Source organism: Pantherophis guttatus, chromosome 9, assembly GCF_059756535.1.
Source record: "Pantherophis guttatus breed Tessera chromosome 9, ASM5975653v1, whole genome shotgun sequence".
Classification (NCBI taxonomy): Eukaryota; Metazoa; Chordata; class Lepidosauria; order Squamata; family Colubridae; genus Pantherophis; species Pantherophis guttatus.
In genome coordinates this window covers 12,245,671-12,264,446 of record NC_142071.1, presented here as the reverse complement: position 1 = coordinate 12,264,446, position 18,776 = coordinate 12,245,671, and the positions used below count along the sequence as shown (strand labels likewise).

The 18,776-nt window shown below is 39.8% G+C and overlaps 1 long non-coding RNA gene across 1 annotated transcript; it reads left to right on the top strand.

The window, feature by feature from the left end:
- The first annotated feature begins 695 nt into the window (after positions 1 to 695).
- LOC148112473 (uncharacterized) lies at positions 696 to 18,100 on the top strand. Its single transcript, XR_015729335.1, has 3 exons — positions 696 to 880; positions 4,878 to 4,911; positions 14,620 to 18,100. It is a non-coding gene; the product is annotated as an uncharacterized LOC148112473 (long non-coding RNA).
- The last annotated feature ends 676 nt before the right edge of the window (positions 18,101 to 18,776 follow it).

The window sequence follows — 18,776 nt, the reverse complement described above, 5'->3', positions numbered from 1 at the left end:
GGGTTTCCAAATGGCTGGAAGGTGGGAGGTATCATCTCGTTTATTCATGCTGTGTGGACGTCTTTCTATCTCTATGGCTTCTCTGATTATTCTGTTGTTAAAGTGTTCAGTTTTGGCGATAGTTCTGGTCTTTTTAAAGTCAATATCATGTCCTGTGGCTTTGAGGTGTTGGACCAGGGAAGAAGTTGGTTCCTCTTTTCTGACTGAGTTCTTGTGTTCTTCAATACGTACACTTATTCTTCTGTTGGTTTGTCCAATGTATGTGGTGGGGCAAGCAGTGAAATCCCATGCACCTCCTGCCCCATCACATACATCAGACAAACAAAATATTTACTTAAAAGATGTCTGACAAGATGTATGAGGAATTGCAGTGAAAATCCTGTGCGCAAGGAAGATTTCATCAAGTAAACATACAAAGAGTTACCCTGTGAGAACCACCAGGCTGACATGAATATAAAACTAATTAAACAAAAAAAAATCACACTGTCAGCATTTCCAGTTTCAAGAATATTGTTTTTGGCTTCATGCTGCCAATTGCAGATTATAGTCTGGATTATCTGTTGTTGAAAACACTTTCTAGCATCTTGCAGGAATTCTCATCACAGAGGTGTTGGTTCTTTCAGATAAGAGAGGCTGCCTCAAACAGAGCCTCTCCCCAGTTGTATAATAGATCTGAACAATTCAAACTCCCAGGTGGAGTCTCGCTTGAGACAGGTGAGAAGAGAGTGTTGACGGAAATGAGATGTAAAAAGTATTTTTTGAAGAGGTGCCCAAGTGTAACACATTTAATCTTGTAGCGAGGGAAAAGGAACCTGGGATCATCTGTCATTCAAGGATTAGAACTTGTTTTGAGGAATTTCCAGTCGTTCATTGTGACAAGGTGGGTGGCTTGATAGCCTGTGTATTAAAGTCCTTTTCTTTTCTCTTCCTGGTTCACTTTTAGCTTGATTTCTCTGGTGAATCTAAGGCCAGGGGTAAAATCTTTAAGGGTTGCTGTTTCTAATCCCTCTTCAGTGGTGTGCTCCTGATCCAAGCAGGCAGTTATAGAATAAAACATTGTTAATAAATTGTGTTTTTATGCACCACACACCAAATAACAATCAATGAGACATAATGTTTAAAAGCTAAACAAAGAGAAGTATTTAAAGAAGATCAGTGGATCAAGGACTACAGATTGTCCTTGATTTACAATCATTCATTTAATGAGAGTTTGAAGTCACAATAGCCTCAGAAAATTCAGGTTCTAGGCAACTGGCTGGTGTTTAGAACAGTTGTAGAGTCTTGGAGTCATATAACTGTGTTTTGTGATCTTTTCAGACAGTTTCTGACTAGCAAAGTCTTAATTGTGGTCATAAATCGAGGACCACCTATATAATTCAGGATCAAAAATCCTTAGCAAAGGGACTTCCTGTTTGCTGCTGGCCGCCGCCAGACGTTCCTTAGGGATCGTCAGCTTCCACTGCCTGTTAGAGCCGCCTTCACAACGGAACGGCGGCTCGAAAAAACTCCGTTCCCATGAGGAAACGGAGATAGAGCCGGCAGGGGTGGGTAGAACTCTCTGCAGAGTCCCAAAAGTTTTTCTTTTACTTTTGGGATGGAGCGGATGAGATGCCCCATATCCCCAGCCGTTGCTCCGGGCTTTGGGAGACCTCTGCTAATGCAGAGCCAGGCGTCAAAAGCAAGCTTGCGAATTTGACAGATTACTCAAAGAAAATGTGAGCTGGACCTGTAATACTGAAGCGCAAGTATTTTACTTATCTTTTAAAAATTACTTAAGAGAATAGAGGAAGAGAAAGAGGAAAAAAGTTTCTTTTTAAAATGGCGTCTGCCGCGGCTGGAGAAGAGTTTGAGAGGGAAAGTTCTTCCGTTTTTTATTATTACAATGTAGCGGAATAAATACCACTGGCTACATTTGTAGACAAAACTCCGCTCCTGTTTTTGTTTTTCTCTTTTTTCCCTGGAGGCTTGAGTGTTGCTGGCTGGAAGTCTTTTGTCTTGTTTTTTTTTTTTTTCTTCTTCTAACAAAGCCTGCTTAGGCGGAAACATGGCACTGAGGCTTGTGAAGTCAGACAAACAAATAGGTGGGGGGGATTCCCCCACCAAGAATTTAAAGCAATATGTTTTAACTCTTCAGTCCCAGAAACCTGATTTTAATATAATAGAATTTCTCTTAGAGGAGATTGAAAGAAGGGATGAGATTGTGAATCAGCAACTTGAAAAATTTAAGCAGGAAACTAAGGAATTGGTGAAATCCAAGTTTGACTTTTTGCAGCAAAAAATTTTAAAATTGCCAGAATTCATGATTCGGTTGGATACAAATACTAATTTACTAGAGTCAAAAATGGATGAAATTCAAGATAAATTGGACAATAGATTTCAAAAAATTGAAAATGATTTGTTAAATATTCAGGATTATAGTTCAGAAGAAAAATTTAAAATGGATGCTGACCAAAAGTCTGGTAATGTAGAATATCTGGAACAGAGGATTCAAAAAGAGGTTCTAAAGATACAATATAATTTCACAGAATATGCAATAAGACTTAGAGGTTTGCAGGAAAATAACAGAGATGACTTAAGGAAAATATCTTCTGAATTTCTAGCTGGGATTTTAAAGATTCAACCTGAGGAAGTGTTTTGTAGGATTGACAGAGCTTATCGAATAAACTCTTGGACTGCCAAGCAAAGGCAATTGCCTAGAGATGTGGTAATCTATTTTTCAGATAAAGAAATTAGGAATAAAATTGTGCAAAATTCCTTCAATTCTAACTTGCAATTGTATGGAAGAAAGATTTGGATTTACAAGGAACTCCCACCTAAGATATTAATGGAAAGGAAGAAATTTGGCTTTCTGGTGTCTGAGTTAAAAAGGAGAAATATTCAATTCCGGTGGGACGTCCCAGTTGGTATTATATTGAGATATCAAGGAGAAAGATACCAGTTAAATACTGTTGAAAGGGCGGAAGAATTTTATCAAAATAGGTTGAAAATGAATTTAACGTCTTCAGATATAATACAGGATAAGCAGAAGGAGCTGGAACTAAAGACAGAGACTGTACCAGATAAATTGCCTTTGGATTTATCGGATACCCCAGCTGGATTATCTACAAATTTGAGAGAAGTGCCATCTGATTTTAATGTGATGACTTATCAAGGCAAGGACAAGCATGGAAACCAATTAGAGGATATACAAGGGATAAAAAAGAAATGCGAGACACAAAAAATTAGGATGGAGGTCAAACCCACAAAAAGAAAACAAAAAAAGAAATAGGTTGTACAAAAATAGAAATTTCTAACCCAAGCAACAGTGAAGCCAGTGATTTTAAAATATGAATGATTATGTGAAAACATAGAGGAGGCGACATATTGGTCAATATCATCCTGAGGATAGTGGCAGATCTCTGCATTGCCGTAATTTTGGGACATGGAAAGAGCCTCAAATTGATGGTTTTGAATTATCTATTTTGAAACTTCTTTTTGTGTTGATAAATATATTATAATTATCTTGAATTATAAGGCAAGAGAATCACATTGGGACATGCAGAAGATCGGGTTGTTACCCAATACGATGATGGAAATTAATAATCCTGATGAAACCCACAATTATTATTATATGGAATACAATTATAATGTCACTCGGGTGGTTGTTTTTACTTTTATATATATAAGAAGATGTTTACTACTGATGGGGGCAGATATGATTGGAGATCTTGAATAAACTGTTGCATCCGTAAGCTATGTCACCCTATTATGGATGTTGGTTTTAACAATCCAGTGGAAAGACTTCAAGAAGATATTATATGGACTATAAATTTAAAGTTATTGTCTTTTCTTTTTTTTATTTAGATATAATGGAATATATATATATATATATTTTTAAGTAGGGTGGGCAGTGAATTAAAGATATCAAGAATTGTTGTGTATGGTAAATTTGTAAGACAGTGGGTGAATAAGCTAGCTACAGACTGATTAGTTTAAGAAAAGGGATTTTTAAGTGATACATTTAGGGGAGTGGAGGAAATGGATAGAGTGGAATAAATGTTAAATTAGATTTTATGGGGAGCCCGCTTTGAAATGTTATTAAAGTAGGACTTATTGTATAGTTTTAAAGTGGAAGGTGGTTTTGAATTGTTGCAATAATGCATAGATATAAAACACTATTATGCTAAATTAGAGTTATTTTATAATAGTTATAGTATAATGTGTTTGTTTTTTTTTGTTTTGTTTTTTTTTTCTCTTCTTCTTTCCTGAAATGTATGGATAAAGGGGGATTTATAATACTTTTAGTAAGTAAAGGTCAGTATTTTGAGGAGGGAGTAAGTAATCTGTTATGAATTAGGGTTTTTTTTTGTTACGAAGAAGTCACAGGGGGGGAAGGGTGGGGAGGGGGGGTTAGGGAGGGGGGGAGGGGGGGGAAAAAGGGGGAAAAATTTGTATTTGAAAACCTTTTCAATAAAAAAAAAAAAAAATCCTTAGCAAAGGATTTCTTTTTCAATTTCAGAACTATACATTATAGACCATTAAGATTCTTTCATTTACTTATTTATTTAGACTTCATATTTCTTAACTGCCCATCTTCCTCAGAGAGGAACTGCTGGAATTTCTATGAGACCTTCCTCCCCCTCCCCCCCAATATAGTAAAGCTGAAAGTTAACACATTGCAAACTAATAATTGTAGAAGCTAGCACTCTACTGCAGATGGTGCTGCCTATCAAAGTAGGATTATTTTCCCCATCTACACTTATATTAACATATAGTTTGTTTGTTTTTAATCCCTTTGGCTAATTTAAGTAAGTAACTCCTTTGCATTCTGTATGCACTCTGTATGCAAAAGATGTGAAATATTCAGGTTCCATTTATTCAATCTTTCTGCCTTTTAGGAATTGGAAATTGGAGCAGTGTTCCTTAAGAAAGGTGAGAAATTCTTAAACCAAGGTCTTTTTTTTTTTTTTGAAAGGCACTATAATATTACTTCAAACACTCAGAAATAACTGGGTTATGTGTACCGTATGCATCAAAAGAAATTGCCCTATTTTACTGTTGGATGTAGAAGGATGGTACATTCTTCAGGAAGCTGTAACTTGTTTGTTCATGCCAAATTTAAAAGGCAAGATCAAGAAAAACCTCTAAATAGATCTGTGCCTCCAGGAAAGAGTTCTGAGTTGTTTATAGACAACTGGCAATGGTTGGTTATGTCAAATATCTTGGGCAACTCTAAAAGAAAGGCTATATGTCTTTGGTAGGCTCCACAACTTTCCATGTTGAGGCTTTCCAGTGTATGTGTGTGCGCATATAACATGAAAAGTTGTTGCAGTATATAATATCAGTCTAACCCATCAGTCATAATCCCCTGAGCTGCCAGAGTCATGTAACTGCTTAAAGAGCTCAGCAGCCCTCTACTATTTATAAAGGGAGATTCCCCCTCCTCATCTAATTAATCACGGGTGAAACTGCTTGGCCATCCTCCAAAAACCCTTGGAAGACCTGCCAAGCTTTGATGCTAATTTTCTTTCTAAATAACCCCCTAAAGAAATTTACGATTAAGTAATTAAAGTGATGAATAAAGAAATGCTTAGTAAATGGGAAAAGGATGGAAAGGAAGGGAAGAAAAAAAAGTTCAATCCATTTTATCTTCTCAAATAAAAGCCCATTCTTCTTTTTAAAGTATATCTTATATATGTAAAATAATTACTAATACAAAGTTTAGTAGCCTGTTTTGGTCAGTATGCTGCAGGATGCACTTAAACAAATGGTCAAAAATACCATATTTTTCGGTGTATAAGATGCACTTCCCCCAAAAAAAAATTAAGTGAGTGGAAATGTCTGTGCATCTTATACAGTGAATGTTGCCGAAGCTCCGCTCATCCGCCAGCCCCCATCCTTTGGCCTCTGCCTCCCAGCAATTTACCTCCTTGCAGCAAACAGCAAAAAGTCTGGTCAGCTTCAGCACAGCCTGATTTAGCACAAGCAGCTGATTGGCAGTTGGATTGGCCTCCTGGAATACCGACTATCAGCTGTTCCAGGCTTCAGGGATCGCCACCACCCATCGCCGCCATCGCTGCTCATCATTACTGCCACCTATTGCTGCCTCTGCTGGCCCCATTTTCAGTATCTGCGCATCCCATTTTTGGCCCATTCCAGGCAGTGGGGATAGGCAGCTGCAGCGATCCCCACCACCTGGAACAGGTCAAAACCAAGACACTGAGGCCAAAAACGGGATGCACCGAGGCAAAAAATGGGGCACGTGGAGGCAGTGATAGGCAGCAGTAGCGATGGGTGGCAATGGGGGTGATGGGTGGTGGCAATCCCTGCAGCCTGGAACAGCTGATAGGCGGTATTCCAGGAAGCCAATCCAACCGCCAATCAGCTGCTTGTGCTAAATCAGGCTGTGTTGAAGCTGACCAGACTGTTTGCTGTTTGCTGCAAGGAGGTAAATTGCTGGGAAGCAGAGGCAGATTTTTTCCCCTTTGTTTTCCTCCCCAAAAGCTAGGTGTGTCTTATATTTTGGAGTGACTTATAGTCCAAAAAATATGGTACACGGTGGCCAAAACAAGGAACTGAGAGAAGCCACATCAGAATTACATTTGTTTTTCAAGATGTGTTTGATTCATCCAGTGACTTCATATCCATGACCATCGCAATAGAGAGCTGATATATCATTGCTTTTTTTTGATGTATTGTTATCATCCTAGTGTAATTTGTAGGCCAGGGAATTTCTGATTTCTTCATGAAATATGATCTGGCTTACTTTTTCCAAGGTTAGATGTTGCCACTTAGACCTATCAAAATATTTTTTTATGTATCAAGGATAGTCCTTCCCTCTCTTTAAAAATCTTCAGCTGGTAAATCTTCAGCTGGTAACTGGGCTTTCTTAGTTTTTTCTTGAAAACATTTCACTTCTCATCCAAAAAGCTTCTTCAGTTCAGAACTGAAGAAGTGTCTTGGATGAGAAGTGAAATATTTTCAAGGAAAAAAAACTAAGGAAGTCCAGTTACCTTTTGAAAAGCATCTTTGGGACAACCATGTTTGAGAATCTCCATAGACAGTTTGCCTTTGAAGAATTTTGAAATACAAAAGAAAATACAATGGAAAAAGAAGCAGGCTGAAAATAGACAGTCGGTTCCTATGCAGAAGATTAAGATTTAACACCTTACATTTGATGTTGGTTAGCAGGGAGATGTGACATGGGAGATTATGTTCAGTTTAGAGCTTGAGAACCTTGGTAAGAATTTGCTAAGGTCATACTTCTTAACTCAAGGATAGTTATATTGCAGACAGGCCCAAAACTACAAAGAAACTTCTGTCAAATTATTGTTTACTTCAAAAACATAACTGAATTGAGGTCTGGAAACATGTAAAATTGAAATGGACAATTTTAATTGTTTGTTCAGTGGAGTTAGCATCATTTTTCTAGTGAGCCCTTTATTTCAGAAAACATGAATTTAGGGTTCTGGTTACCTTCCTTTCTGTAAGCTTATAGAAATACTATTGCAAAGTAAGGGAGGCAGTTGACAGCTTCCATATTTTTAGAATATACCATATTTTTCGGAGTATAAGACGCACCTTAGTTTTTGGGGAGGAAAAAAGCTGATTGGTGGGTCGATCAGCCTCCCGGAATACCCCCAATTAGCTGTTCCCAGAGGTGAATTTTAGCAACAGGTTCATTGGTTGTGAGCTCTGTGCCTTGCTTTTTTTTTCTGCCTCTGAAACTTCTGAAACTCCTGAAACTCTGTTTCAGAAAAAACTTTTTTTTCTACCTCTGAAAGCCTCCAAAACAGAGCTTCAGAAAAAAAGGCTTTTTTTCTGAAGCTCTGTTTGGAGGCTTTTTTCTGAAGCTTTTTTCCGAGGCTTTTATTCTGAAGGACTATCTGTACTCTGTTCAATCTCCTTTCTTTGGTATTGGTATATAGATTAACCTCTTCTGATCTGGTGGTTATTGTGTCATTCTCCAGATTTGTTAGCATACTTTGGTTAGAACCTTTACTGATTCTTCTTTTGTAGCTTGCCACATTATTTTAGATAAAAGCCTTTCAGAGGCTTTTTTTCTGAAGCTCTGTTTGGAGGCTTTTTTTCTGAAGCTTTTTTCAGAGGCTTCTTTCAGCCTCTGAAATCTCCATTTGCGAGGGTGGGTGGGGCTACATTCAGAGTATAAAACACACCCAGATTTTCACCCTCTTTTTTGGGGAGAAAAGGTGCGTCTTATACGCCGAAAAAATATGGTCTCCCCAAGATATAGCTTAAATCACAGATCGTGGGAACTGTATGCCAAAGAATTCTTAACAGGAACCTTATTAGAATGATAAGGATGGAAACAGGTGAAGTCCTATGCCAAGGGAAGGCTTTTTCATGTCAGAAAATGAGAATCATAATTTTGGTATGCAAATAAATTCAGACTGTCAATATTTTCAGCTTCAACAAATAAGTGTTTATTTTTCTTAAATATTTCTTTTATCTGCCACCTATTGCGATTTGCAAAAGTACAAACTTCAAGAAAGAATTAGAAAGGGAAAAGTAATTATGAGAATGTATGGCAATCGTATGCTTCTTTACATACAAACAACAGAAAGAGCTGATATGTAAAACCTATCAATCACAATTTAATTTTTAAAAAGTTTATTTTGCAGAGAAGAATTAGATTCTACTGTAAGTCAAGGTTCCTTCAATTTTATTGGAAAAATGGTGCCATAAATTAACCAGGATTATCTGATAACATTAATTTAACATCCATAACTTGCAGACTACACTAGTCCTGTGTAGACAATCTAGGTTGACTATGATCATTTTTCCCTAAATGAAATTTCAAAAATGAAAAGAATAAAACCAAGTGCTCTAAACATTCTTGCTTTGTTTACACATATGTCACTTTTTTCATAGTAATCTATGGTTTTTACTCAAGGATTGTCCATTGTTATGCCAGCTTTTTTACAAATAAATGCAAAAGTATTTTCATATCAACAGTTCACTTTCATGGATTCTTGAAAAGCAGATGATTCACCAAAGGAGTATTATATAGCCTAACATCCTTTATTCTCGAAGGGAAGGAGGATGTCAACCCGTTTCTTTAATTGTTCCTTGAAATTTACCCTCTACCTAAAACAAAATACACTTTTTCTTTCAAAGGGACCTTGGCTTGCCTTTGTAGCCAATGAATGGAACAGCAGTGAAATTTCTGTGCATCGCTTCTGCCATACCTTGTTCTATAGAGTAATTGTGAAATAAGTGAACTCAACCTGTTATATTTCTCTGTGAAAACAACCAGCAAAACAGAAGTCCCACACCATTATGAGACAGTAGAAACTTTTAATTCTTTTCCCATCTCCCTGAAAAGCCAAGAAAGTTCAAGAATAACTGGCCTGAAGTCTGATCAACTCATAGAGTTTTTCCAAACTGTTTTTTATTTAAACAAGCAGCATGCTGGTTTGACTTCTGTACTTCACATCAATTCTGTTATCTCCCCAACTGGTGCCTTCCAGATGTGCTGGAATTACAACTGCCAGAGTTCCCTAGCCCGATGACAGCCCTTCAGAATAATCCAAGCAAGAAGTACAACCAGGAGTACTGGCTCTATTTTTATCGTTAACTTAACATTAATAGAATCTTGCAAGACTGAAAGCATTCATCCTATGTTTTCCTTTTACTCTCTGGAAAACTTGGGAGGGTCCCTTCTGAAACATTTCTCATGCCCTTTCTCCTTTTGGGGTTGAGATAAACTTTATACATCAGTGGCCCAGTCTGAGTTTCTTTCTCCTGTCTCCTGAGGTCATTCTCACAGACTATTACATCCTATGACCAAAAACCTCTGGGAACTGTATCCCTCCATTTCTACAGGGTACCATGCTGGGGTGACTACAGTACTACTGAAGCCAACATTGCACTATTCTGTATTTTATTTTTCCATTTAGGTTTTTTTTTTTTTTTTAAACCCACTGGAAATTTCTTTGTTCCCTCCATCTAAAACTCAGGGATGCAATTCATTGCATTCTGCACAAATTATTCAAGTTGCTATCTATTGCTTCCCTCTAGTTCTTTAGAGATGTTACTATCAAATATATCACCCAATATTAAAAATATAATGCAATTGGTTAGTGGGTTCCACATATTACATTCTGAATACAACATTCAGATAAGTTTAAATAATTTGCCAAATGGCCTTTTTGCTTAAGTTTACTATAACTGTTGCTGATAGGCATGAAATAATGTTAAAATAAACTCTGCTTAAAGTTCAGCTGGGTTTCTGGTCTTCACAGTCATAACATGGAAGAAATTTACTCTTGTCTTCTGGGAATTTTTTTTCCAATTTCCAAGCCTAGAGTTCAGACTTGGGATTCTTTGATGCCTCCCATTGAAGTTCTAATCTGATCCAAATCTGCTTAGTTTTTTGACATTAGATATATTAAACATGGCTGCAGAAATCTGATGAATCCAAATGTACAAACATAGATATATAGATGATAGATAGATAGATAGATAGATAGATAGATAGATAGACAGACAGACAGACTGAGTGACTGACAAAACACACACACACTCTCTCTCTCTCTCACACACACACATTTTTGACAGTTGCCAGATTCAAACTAACTTGAATCATCTGGGCCACTGTTCTTTCTGATGAAGACTAAAGGAGTTGTATTCCACAATATCAAATGGTCCACACCTACTTTTTGACCATATCAATTGAGGTCTTCTATATCATGATTATTTGTTTTCCTAATTCCTTTTGTGTTATCACAATCACCTGGCTGTACTTAGAACACTTTACCTATTCCTAAACAGTAACATAAAATGATACTCAAAGTAAGGCTGTCCAGATTTAATGGACTGTTTGACCCCTGGCGGTGATATTTCTTACCATGTTGAGGTAGTAAGGTTTTTGGGGTGGGGGGCAGGAATAGTGAGAGAACTGAAAACAGTGATAAAAATATTAGAGGAGCAAAGGTTGGGTTTTATTTTGAAGTTCTCCTGATTTTTAATGGCCATATACTTTATAGTTTTAATAACAGCAATTATAATCAGAATGGGTCATTTCTGGGGTCTTAACTGTAGCACAAGATAAAGAACAGTATAAGGCATTTGCTTCCCTGCTAATGAAACTGTACCCCATGCTTGTGAAACCCAGCAAGCTACAAGATCCTTGAACAGGGTCAATTAGCTCTTGGACTGATCATATCACCTTGGGGAAGGATTTAGAAAAAGCAGGGATTTAAATTTTCTTCCTGCACAAACACTTTTTCTGCCTTTGTCCAGTTTTCTCTCTCCTCCCTTCCCCTTTTAATGATTCCTTTCAGATGAATTTGATCCTTTGTGAGCCATGCTCATCAAGGAAAAAAGAACAGCTTATATGCATTAGTGCTTTTGATGCACACTTTGGTTTATCAACAAAAGCAGGGTGGGCAAGATTCTAGGAGACACAGCAAAGGGGAATTTGTTAGATCGGCGCAGGAAAGGAAGACGCGACTAGCGTTGGTCTATTCAGTACCTTTATTTCAGCTCTGAATGAAGGTGGACGGCTGTGCTGCTGGAGCTTTTTTATACGCTACGGCAGACTCAGCCATCCAATGACAGTTGTTTGAATTTCCTGCCGGTGGATTAGCCAATCCCTGGCAGATGTCCTTATAAGGACATAACAGAATTAAAGACAAACTTATTCAGAGTTTTAGGTCTGGGGTTAAACTAAGTAAAAAGAAATGGCATTTCTTCTTTGTATTTGGCCGGAAATTGTACTGCAATGGATCTCTGTTGAAAGTCAGGGCAAGAAGCAATGGATAAGAAATTAATCAAGGAGAGAAGCAAACTAGAACTAAGGAGAAATTTCCTGACAGTGAAAACAATTAACCAGTGGAATAGCTTACCTCCAGAAGTTGTGGGTGCTCCACCATTGGAGGATTTTAAGAAGAGATTGGACAACCATTTGTCTGAAATGGTAGAGGTTCTCCTGCTTGAGCAGCGGGTTGGACTAGCAGACCTCCAAGGTTTCTTCAAATTCTGTTATTCTATAAATTGGCCAGAACAAATCTATACCAATTTGTAAGTTTATCCTCAGAAAAATTCCACAAGTCTGATAGGGATTTTAGTTTTTCCCTAAAATTTGTAAGATGTCTGTGAGTCTCATGTATATTTGTTGTTTACTTTTCAAAAACCCAACATGTTTATACCACATCATAAGTTTATTCCTTATTGTTCTGACCTAGGCTTCCTGATATAGTAAAAAGCACACAATTAGGCCGCAAAACCCTTTTTTTATTTTAACGACTGTGAATTCCTTTCATTCACAGCACGTGCTGAATCACCAAGAGTTTATAAATAGTCCAACAGAACTCTGCCACAGTCCTTCGGATAAGGCTGGTAAACACCCACCTTTATCTTCTTTGACAAGCTGCCAAAGACCTAATTGGCAATTATCTTGGCAAGGTTACACACAGAGTCAAAAACGGAGCTTCAAAGTACAAACCAACACCATCCACAATGTTGCTTCCTGCAAAAGCCCACATGCCTTTGCTCTTCCTTTATGTCTTATGGGAGGGGCCAATCATCTCCAAGTCTTACTCCCAAGTCATCCCTTTTGTTTTAACTGTTCTTGCCTTCTGGCAGCTCTGTGCATGTGCACACTAGGAACAGACTCCCCCTGCTCCTCTGGCTCTCTGATATCCGATTCTGGAGGCTCCAGAGTCCGTACATAACTCCCAGATGGCCCTGGCCCTATCTCTGCCTCTGACACAGAGCCCTCGTCTGAGCCTTCCCCAGGCTCCAGGACTGGCCCATTTTCCTCCCCAGCCTCCTCACTGTCCAACTCTGCTGCCAGCTCCACAGGCTGCTGGCGGACCACAACACTTATTAGGAATGGGTGGCAAGATGTTACAGGGTTCAAAAGCTTTACCAGGAATTGTTTTATGAACCATACACAATTACATAAAGTCATCCATGTCTGATGATGACAAGCAAGGATGAAAATGGTCAAATGGTTCCTCCTGGTGGTCAATGTAATTAAAAATACCACATGGGATTATACACTGTAAAAATGAAGAATTTCCTCCTCATTCAGGGAAGCATGTGTGGAATCATTTAAAACCTGTAGATAGGGGAGGATATCCAGGGTGACATCACGGTGGTGCGGTACAGGAGAACGGGGCTCTGCTCTCTTTGTCCAAATTTTGTGTCTGGAGGCCGGTAGAGGCAAAGCTAGACCCTGGAGGGGTTGGTGTTATAGAGGGGACACCTTTGAATCCGGTGCAGAAGAGACTGGCTGCTATGGCCTGGTCCAGAGGTGTGACAGCCTGATCAAATGGCAGAGGAAACAAAGAGTGAGAAACAGCGAGGAATATCGGTGGAGAGTGACAAGGCAGAGTGAGTTACCGGGTTGTTTCTCTAAGCTGGTGAAACCTACAAGTTGGTAGACAAGAGAGCCTCTAAGGTGGGAAAAGTGGCGCCTTAGTGGTAAGACCAAAATCATGAGAAGACAGAATTAGTATATATAGCAAAAGGAGAGGAGGGTGTGATTGACAATTCAAACAAGCACTGGGCCGGGGAATTATATATTTTGACTGAATATTGAGACTGAATCTGGCTAATTATTTGGACAGACTGGCTACTGTGGTGAGTGGTTCAGGAAAAGACTATTTACAAAAAAAAAGAGAGAGCTTCTGATAGAGATGGAGATGTGGATGTTCTAGGAATGAAGAGAAGTGACCGTGACTGTGCAAATTAGAGGGTTGCTGACATCTTGGATTTGGAGAATGGAGAACGTGCAGAAGAAACAGTGAGATTTAGGAGTAAAGAACTTTGGTGAAAACTGTGAAATACTTTGGATTGGATAGACCAGCAACAGTGAATATTTAATATAGCTATTATTTAATTTACTTACTGTATTGATTATATAACTACATATAACTATATACATATATACATATATATACTGGATATATTTATAAATAATTTTTTAAAATAGATTAAGAGGTAATATTATTGTGATCTTTGTACAGAACTTTAAGTTTATATAGTTAACATAGCTTCCTAAGTTTGTAAAATTTGGAATATATATTTAACACATATTTAATTGATATAATTAAGTGATATAATTTATATTTAATATAACCTATATGATTGCATATATGTAAATGTACTTAGATTAAGAATTGTGGATGTATAATATTAACTATTAACTAATTATTTATTAATTTTAGAGTATATTTGTATTGTACTATGAAGTAATTTATAAAGGTTTAAGACAGGATAATACAGAGTATTGTAGCTATTCTTTTTAAATAATAATGTTCATATGACAAATGTGTAGAGTAGGAGAAACTTTTATAAGAGCAGAGGACATCTGAGAAAGTAAAGAATAGGTGATTTATAGTATTGTGGAAGAAGTTGTTTAAGGGTTTAACTATGACAAGCACAACGATGATTACAAAAACTGCAAAGAAAAGTACGCTGATAACACCCTCCCCATCAGGGCAGAGATCAATAGGAGATATGCTGGGGGGTAAGAAAGCAGGATCCTCACTAAGCTTACAGACTGTGCAATTGATGTTGAATATGATCCAAGAAGTGATGTTGAAATCTCTGTATTTCCCACACTTTCTGGAAGTTCCACTATAAAATGCATTGTGATTTCCTCCCAAGGTCGGCTGGAAATGGCTACTTGCTGGAGGAGCCCAGAGGATCTCCCTGATCTCATTTTCATGACTGAACAAGTGGCACAGCTTTTTACACAATCCTCTACATCAGCTTTCATCTTTGGCCACCAAAACTGTCTCCTGGCCAGGTGCAGAGTTTTCAAGAACCCAAAGTGGCCGGCCAGTCATGAGTTGTGGCTGTAGTACTTCCAGCTTCAAACTGGCAGGGACATACAAGTTGGAGCCCATCCAAGCCAGCCCATCCCTCGAGGTCAAGACATCTTTATCTGTGAGCCATGGGTTTGTGGGGAGCACTGTTTTCAGTGCTGCTGTCAGTTTGTCTCATCTAGAATTGGGTAGCTGTCTGGCTTGGCCTCTGGTGGTGACTTGTACAGCTGATTGTGAGGGGGGGATGATAGTGTGGACAACTTCTTTCCTACGGCTATCAAATTGCGGTTTTCTCAATATGGTATCGGCTAGCGGGTTTTTCCCCCTGGAATGTATTTCAGTTCGAAGTTGAACTGCCTAAAGTATTGTACCCAGTGGATTAGTTTGGGAGATAGTTTTCTTGGGGTTTTCAGGGCTTCAAGGTTTTTGTGATCAGTCCAGACCTTGAAAGGCACTTTGCCCCCTTCAAGGAAATGTCTCCAGGAGAGGAGGGTCCAACAGACTATGTAGGCTTCCTTCTCCCAGAGTGCCAACCTCCTCTCCATGTTGGTGAGCTTCTTGGGCACATAGGCGCAGGGCAGGAGTCATCCTTATTGGGTGCTGGAGAATCAGCTCCTCAGCAAAGAGCTGTTTTAATTTCTCAAAGGCTTTTTAGCAGTCCATCAACCAGGTGAGCGGCTGACTTGGTTGTGGTTTTGCGGGAGAAGGCCCTGTTTTAAACAGTTCTGTTAAGGACAAGGCGACTTCTGCAAATGCTGGGATGAATTGCCTATAAAAGTTTGCAAAATCCAGGAAGCTTTGGAGCTGTTTGCGGGTGCATGGGGGTTTCCAGTCTAGCACCGCTTTCACTTTCCCTGGGTCCATTTCTACCCCTCTGCTCAATATTCGGTAGCCTAGGTAATCTAGGGAGGTTTTGTGGAATTCACATTTTGACAGCTTTGCATAGAGCTTCACGGCCAGGAGTTTTATCAGCACTTCCCGCACTAGCTTTACATGTTCCTTGAGAGTTTCGCTGAATATACTATAAGAATGTAATCTAGGTAAACTAGGACTCTTTTGTATAGGTGCTCATGTAGCACCTTATTTATCATCTGTATAAAAACTGTGGGGGCCTGTTGTAGGCCAAATGGCATGACTTTGAATTGGAAGCTGCCAAGTGGACAGGTAAAGGCGGACTTCCATTTGTCTCCTTCTTTGATCCGTATGCAGTAATAGGCTTCCCTCAAGTTCAGCTTGGTGAACACCTTGCCTTTGACTAAATGACTTAGCATGTCCTTCATGAGGGGAAGAGCGAGGTGTTTTCCATGCACACGGCATTAATTCTATGAAAATCCATGCAAAGCTTCACCGCCCCATCTTTTTTTTTTCTTGAAATAGCATGGGGGCTGCCACTCTGGATTTTGTGAGCTGGATAAAACCCCTCGCTAAATTGGCATCGATGTACTTCCTTACTTTCTATTGGTGTCATGGAGTACATCTTTGGTTTAGGCAGCTTGGCTCCTGGTACGAATTCGATCATGCAGTCTGTTGGGTGGAGAGGGGGGAAGAAGTTGCAATCTTCCTCACTGAAGATTCCCGACAGGTCTCAGTACTCCCTTGGCACCTGTGGGCTACCGGGTGGTCTATCTACAGTGAGGGCTGCAGTTTCAGGCTTGCTAAGGCTGCTGGGGTTTGTGGCCTTTTGACAATGGTGTAGCTTGATGGGCGGTAGCGGTCCAATGCCTATCCTTAGTTTTTGGTAGCCATCTTCCCATGTGATGGTCAGTCCCCATTTGTCTAACCAAGTGAGGCCCAATATAATTGATTCAGTCATTTTTGGAGCTATGATCAGTGGTGGGTTCCTCCCGGTTCGGTCCGGTTCGGCCGAGCCAGTAGCGGTGACGATATGACGTCACCGAACCGGTTCCCCCCCGCTCTTCCCCCCCCCACCCACGTTATTCTTACCCTTTATTTGGTCCCATCCCCAATCTATTGCTGCCTCCTGAGTCCCAGCTGATGACTAGAGGGGAAAAAACTGTTTAAACTCTTGCTGCGGGGCTTCAAAGGGCCATCCTACAGCTGATCAGTGTTAAAAGCAAACAAATGAGTCAGGTCGTAAGTGCGAGGACTGGTCGTAAGTGCAAGGACCTTCCAGAAATGACTGACCAGCTAGCCACACCCACCTAGTCACATGACCTCCAAGCCACACCCACAAAATAAGCCACACCCACAGAACCGGTAGTAAAAAAATTTAGAACCCACCCCTGGCTATGATGAATAGGATGAGTTCTCAGTGGCGGCCTATCTCCAGACTAACAAGTTCTGTGACCAACATGGCAGGGGCTCTGCCTATTAGTGTCCCATCAATCTGCTTAAAGCAGATGGGACACTCCAGGGTTCTTGTGCCTATCCCTAGCTGTTGAACTATGGGGAGGCTGATCAGGCATCTGGTGCAGCCCGTGTCTATGATGGCTTCTACCTCCTCCTGGCCCCCGTTTCTGGCACTACAATCCGGGTTTTGATAGTGAAGGGGTGGATGGCTTCACTTACCATTGGGTCGTCTTCACTGCTGCTCCCCTTGGCAGAGCCTGGAGGGGTTTCTCTGGGTGGAGTTTCCTTGTCCCCAGTTGGGAGGAGAGAAACTTCAACAGCCTGCTTGGTGATTTTCCCTTTATCCAATGGCTCCTGCGGGGTTCTCGTTGCCTGGGGTATGGAAGGGGTCCAGCCTTGAGGGATTGGGGCAGGGGCCAGGCATTTGGATGCTCTGTGCCTGTGCTGGCCACACTGATAGCATTTGATCATCCCAGATGGTGTAGGTTACAGCACATCAAGTGGCTTAGCCCAGGGGTCTTCTTGCTGGTTTTTCTGCAGTCAGTTTCCTATGGGAGGTGGATTTCCAGGTCCATGGCCACCGCTGTGTTGTACCAGGCTTGTATATGCTCTGGAACTCCCCTGATGCCACAAGCTTGTCTGAGGTCTGGGTCCAATCAATTCCCTGTCCCAACTGGAGATGCCTCTCAGTCATCTCCAGTTGCAGTGCAGGATGTCCTTGACTCTCAAAGAAAAGAATGTAATTATGGCTAGGTATCTCTCCACTCCATACATTCTCCCTTCCCAGTTTCCTACAGCACTAAATGTGGCAGCCCTGAAGATCGAAAGTAAAAGATGTCTTCCAGGACTGACAGAGAGAAGGCGGCAAGGAAGAAGCAGGCAGCAGAGAGAAAGAAGAGCTACTTAACTCATTCTTTGCATTGGTCTTCACGCAAAGTATAGTCCAACCTATCAAAAACGTAACTGTAAATGACAGACTAGAAATAAAAGTTAAAATAAGCAAAAAAAAATATCGTAAGAGAATACTTGTCTGATTTTGATGAATAGAAATCACTGGGACCTGATGGATTACATCCCAGAGTTCTGAGAACCACTGTACCACATCTTTCAAAAATCCTGGAGCACCAGGGAACTACCAGAGCACTGGAAAAGAGCTGATGTGGTTCCCATCTTCAAAAAAAAGGGGGGGGGAAACAAACCCAGGAAACTACAGACAAATCAGCCTAACATCAATACCTGGGAAGATACCGGAAAAGGTAATAAAAAAATAGATCTGTCAACATCTAGAAACGAGTAAAGTAATAACTAGAAGTCAGCACAAGTTTGTTAAAATCAGATCATGCCAAACCAATCTTATTTCATTCTTCAACACAGTAACTAAATTACTAGACCAGTAAAATACTGTGGACATAATAGACTTCAGCAAGAAATTCGACAAAGTAGACCACAACCTATTTCTTGATAAGATAGAAAAAAGTGGGATAGATAGTATCACCATCAGATGGATTTGTAACTGGCTGACAAACCATACCAAATGAATAGTCCTTAATGTTACTATGTCTACATGGAGGGAAGTAAGCAGTGGGGTACCACAAGGTTCTGTCTTAGGCCCAGTACTCTTTAATATCTTCATAAACGATTTAGATGAGGGACTAAAAGGGGAATTTACTGTATTTGCAGATGATA